The sequence below is a fragment of the Chelonoidis abingdonii genome, chromosome 3, assembly GCF_003597395.2.
Source record: "Chelonoidis abingdonii isolate Lonesome George chromosome 3, CheloAbing_2.0, whole genome shotgun sequence".
NCBI lineage: Eukaryota > Metazoa > Chordata > Testudines > Testudinidae > Chelonoidis > Chelonoidis abingdonii.
Window position 1 is genome coordinate 104,809,416 of NC_133771.1, and position 5,563 is coordinate 104,814,978.

Genomic DNA, 5,563 nt, shown 5'->3' on the forward strand with positions numbered 1-5,563 from the left:
GGTTACAAACCTTAGTTAATAGTTCCACAACTTCCCATTTGAGTTCTTTCAGAACTCTTGGGTGAATGCCATCTGGTCCTGGTGACTTGTTAATGTTGAGTTTATCAATTAATTCCAAAACCTCCTCTAGTGACACATCAATCTGTGACAGTTCCTCAGATTTGTCACCTACAAAAGCCAGCTTTTGACAGCAAACCATTGATAACTCATCTCTGAGTACTGTCTTTCAACAAGTTGTGCACTCACCTTATAGTAATTTCATCTAGACCATATTTCCCTAGTTTGTCTACGAGACTGTCAGGTCAGACTGGGTCAAAAGCCTTACTAAAATCAAGATATGTCACATCGACTTCTTTCCCCTCATCCACTAGGCCAGTAACACTGTAATAGAAGGAAATGAGGTTGGTCTGACATTATTTGTTTTTGATAAATCTGTGCTGGCTATTCTTTAAAACCCCTATTAACCTCTAGGTGCTTAAAAAAATGATCATTTAACAATTTGTTCTAGTATCTTTCCAGGTATCAATGTTAGGCTGATTGGTCTATAATTCTCTGGGTCCTAGGTACTATGTTTGCCCTTCTCCAGTACTCTGGGACCTCACCTGTCTTCAATGACATCTTGAAGATAATGGTAATGGTTCTGAGATTGCTTTCAGCTAGTTCTTCAAGTACCCCAGGATGAATTTCATCTGGCCCTGCCAACTTGAATACATCTAACTTATCTCAACATTCTTTAAACTGTTCTTTTTTCCCCCCTATTTTGGCTTGTGTTCCTTCCCCCTTGTTGTTAATATTAAATGTATTGAGTATCTGGTCACCATTAATCTTTTTAGTGAAGAGTGAAGCAAAATAGGCATTAAACACCTCAGTCTTCTTGATGTCATCATTATTAGCTCTCCTTCCCCCTAAACAGAGGATCTGCACTTTTCTTTCATCTGTCTCTTGCTCGTAATATATTTAAAGAACCCTTCTTATTGCCTTGTGTTGCCCTTGTTAGGTGTAACATTTTATACTTTAGCCTTTCTAATTTTTTTCCTACAAGCTTGTGCCATTCTTTTGTACTCTTCTTTAGCAATGTGTTCATGTTTCCACTTTTTGTAGGATTCCGTTCTGATTTTTCAGATAATTAAAGAGCTCCTGAAGGAGCATATTGGCGTCTTACTATTCTTCCTATCTCTCTTTTGCATCGGAATAGTTTGTAGTTGTGCCTTTAACATTGTCTCATTGAGGAACTGCCAGCTTTCCTGATGCCTTAGGATTTTTTTCCCATAGGACCTTACTTACCAGTTCTCGGAGTTTGTTAAAATCTGCTTTTTTGAAAATCATTGTTCTTATTCTGCTACTCTTATTCCTGTTTTTCCTTACAATTATGAACTCTATCATTTAAGCCATCTTTGTGCTCACTGTATTTTGGACTCATCTGGGGGCTTCCAGGCCTCCTGGGACAGGAGAAGCAGAGAAAAGCTGGAGCACTGAGTTTTGGCTATGTGTATTTCCTCTTCCAGCCCACTGTCTCATACCTGCTACATTTGGGACTGGGCAGAGCAAAAAGCCACTTTGGCAGCTCTACACAGGCCAGTGTATTCCCTTTAAGGCCCTTTTATACCAGCAGAATGGCAAAAAGAAGCAGGGCTCAACTGTGACTCTCTCCTATATGTCTGTTTCCTTCATTACTGAGCCTGATCTACACTATGACGTTATGTCGATGTAAGTCGCCTAGTGTCAAGCTATTTGTGCCGGTGTCTACACTCAAATTTGTCTTCTGCTGACATAAGTGCCCTGTTATGGTGACACAGTAAAACCACCTCCCTGAAAGCTATGGAGTCACTGTCAACCTGCTGAAGTTGGCACAGTCCACATGTAGATAACTGCACATGTATCAACCCTAACAGTGCTCTACAGGCTGTCCCACAATGCCCCATTCCCTGTGACAGTGACTGCTCTGCTCTCCCCTTAAATCCTCTCACATATTTTTGAAATGCCTTTTCCTGATTGCCCACCTTGACAAACCCACCTAGCGTCATTCCCTGGTTATGTGCAACTGGCCAACCAGCCATGCTGGCTTCACATACTAGACGTGCTCCTGCCTCGATAAACCGGAGGTATTGGATCTCCTGAGCCTGTGGGGAGAAAAGGGTGTGCAGGCACAGCTACAGACTAGCTATAGAAATGTGGACATCTACAAAAAGATTGCGGGCAAAGGGCACAACAGGGATCAGCAGCAGTGCCATGGGAAAGAGAAGGAACTGCGGTAGACATACCACAGCACCAAGGAGGCCAACAATTGAGCTGGGGCTGAGCCACAGACTACTCTTAGAATGAGCTGCATGCCATAGCTGGCACAGACCCCACCAGCATCCTGCAGACCACTCTGGATTCCTTGGAGAAGCCTGAGACAGAGACGCATGCTGAGGACAGAGAGGAGGAGGAAGAGGAGGGGGGAGATGCAGCTAATGGGGTCCAGCCATGTCACAAGCCAGGACCTGTTCAAAACACCACTGCACTCTAGACAGTCTCAGCATTGAGCATGGACAAGCCCAATGAAACAGAAGGAACCTCAAATAATGGTGTGAATGTATTTTCTCTTACAATGTATAGATTTAAAAATGGTGCATGGCCCATCCCCAAGGTATTAGGACACGGGTATTGATGTTTCATTGTTTTACTCATACAAGAAGAGGTAGCGGTAAAACAAACAGAGGTAGAGTTATCTGCTTTTCATTCTCCTCTAGGGTTAGGCTGTTTCTGTACATAGGGCTATCTCTTGTATCCTTCTGAGATCCTGATGACACTTTCATGGAGATATTCTCCAATTCTTTCCTGAAGGTTTTCTAGGGATGGCTGCCTTATTTCTTCCTCCACAGTAGGACTCTTTCCCATTGCACTCCACAACAACTTCACAGGCATCATTGCAGTACACAGGCTAACAGCATATGGGCCTGGGTATCTTCAGGATGCCAGCAGCTGCTGAGATTTCTGTGCCTTTGATCCCCTCAGGAGTGAGATACCAGCTAAAATCACCCATGTGGAAAATACTGCCTATATTCAGTTTCATTGCCCTAAAGCTGTATCCATGGAATAAGGACCCAAATATTATTGTCTCATGCAACCAGCATTCCTCCCCGTCTACCATTCCTGCTGGGCCATAGTCATCATGCCTGGGGCTGGAGAGCCATGCTGTGAAGAAGTGCTTTAAAGCTGGAGTCTCAAAAAACATGTCTTATTCAAAAGTTATTATGGGAATAAGAGAAGGGAGTTTTGAAACTTATCTTTTCCTTTCTGTTGTGACTGTAAACCCAGTGATACATCTGTCTGTTTTATCTGCCACTGTAGACTTGAGAGGTATCCCCTCCACACCAGCAGAAGGCTTGACCCTGATGAGGAGAAAGAAGAGGATGAGGGAGGATGTGTTCAGCAAAATCCTGCAAGACAATGATGCGTCGGAGTGTAGACAAAGGGCCTGGAGGGGCCAACATCGCAGACAGCCTGGAGAAGGAGAGAGAACAGAGAGAAAAAAGGACTAGGAAAAGGAGAGGGAGATGCACCAGGACATAGTGGGCCTTTTCAGGCAGCAAATACAAATGCTGCAAAAAATGCTGCTTGACCTACAGGTCCAAAAAGCTTAGCATCCCCACCCTTTGCAGTCCTTAGAGAATTTCATGCCAGCAGCTGCTGACACTCCTTCACAGGCCACCCATACCCTCACCACTCCATACCAGGGGACAGTAAGGAAAACCACAGCTTCACACACACAGCCCTGTGAGAATCACAACTGGTCTATGTGCAACCACCATATGCTGTTTGTGCACTGAAGTGGACAGAAATGTTTGCTGCCTCTCCAATTTCAAAGTCCCATTCTGTTAATTTATACTGTATGTATAGACTGCATCACATAGTCTGGGTTTTTTGCACTGTTTTTGTCACTTCATACATTTATATTTTTTGAAAATAAAATGACCTTTATTAATTCCCAACACATATTGCAGAAGGCCTAATGGTACTCAGTATCCCATGTAGAGCATCACGGAATGCATAGGTTCAAGAAAACACCTGGTCATATTTATGAATGTATAGTAAATACTGCATAATTCCTAGCTTCAGTAAAATACACAGTCCCAGTTACACATGTAGAGCAAGCAGTACACAATTCTCACCAGCATCTAGAGCTCCAGGCCCAGAACACTACACTGATGGCCTGTTCAAGTGCTCTTCCCAAGTCTCCCTCGGCCACATAGCTCCACACTGGGCTCTTGTAATGGCCCCTGTGTCTGGCTGTTCAAACTCAGCAAACAGCCACTCCACTTCCACCCTGGTGGCAGCTTTCCCCCCTCTGCCTCACAGATATGATGCAGGAGTCAGGACCCAGCAGGCAGCGATAATCACTGGGACAGTTTTCTCACTGAGATCTAGTCTAGTGCCCCTTCTTTCTACCAAAAGCACATTTAACTGTCATTCTGCACCTGCTGAACTGGTAGTTGAAACTTTCCTTGGTGCTATCAAGAGGACCAGTGTATGACTGGCAGAGAAGCAAGGGTTAGGCTGGGGGTCCCAGAATCACTCCTGGCATTTCCATATCACCAATGGTAATCTACCTGTCAGGAACAAATGTCCTTGCTTGCAGCTTTCTGAATAGTCCTGTGTTCTTAGAGATGTGAGTGTCATGCACCTTCCCTCACCAGCCTACACTCATGTCGATGAAGCAACCCTGGTGATCAACCAGTGCTTGTATAACCATAGAAAAGTTCCCTTTCTGTTGATGTTCCAATGGCAAGGTGGGCTGGTGCCCAAATAGGAATGGATGTGCAATCTATCACCCCACCACAATTCAGGATCTCCATTGTTGCAAATCCATCCACTATGTCCTGGACATTACCAAGTCATAGGCCTGCATAGCAGGAGATGCTTAATGGCCCTACACATTTGCATGACAATGCCCCTCACTGTGGCTTTTCCAACTCCAAAGTGATTTCCCAATGACCGGTAGCAATCTGGTGTTGCCATCTTCCAGAGGACAATCAACACGCACTTCTCCGCTGTCAGTGCAGCTCTCATTTTGGTGCCCCTATGCAGGAGGGCTGGGCTGAGCTGGGCACACAGATCCAGGAGTGTGGCCTTTTGCATCCAGTCTGCAACTTCTCCATGAATGCCACCACCAAAACCTTGAATTGTTTTTTGCTATATCCTTCTGTCTGTCATCAAAGAAACTGTCATGTTCCATCATTGTTGTGGTTCCGCCTGCAGGTCTGCAAGCACAGAAATATTTTACATCTTTTATTTGCAAAGTTCATGAGACTAGTGCAGAACTCTGCAGGCTCCATACGTCTGTCAGAGATGGTACACATCAAAAAGTGCCATGTGGGTTTGTGGTAGTTAAAAGCATAAGTGTGAAAATTATGGGCTATGGATGGCATTACGGGATGGAGACAATTGCATGTTGGGAACTTGACACCTTAGCTCACAGAGATCGTGAGGGACTCAATTCTACCTGCCCAGCACATAGTGAAACTTTCCCAAAAGGTGGCATATGGCATATGGGGATACATACCCATAGTGCACCACGTTT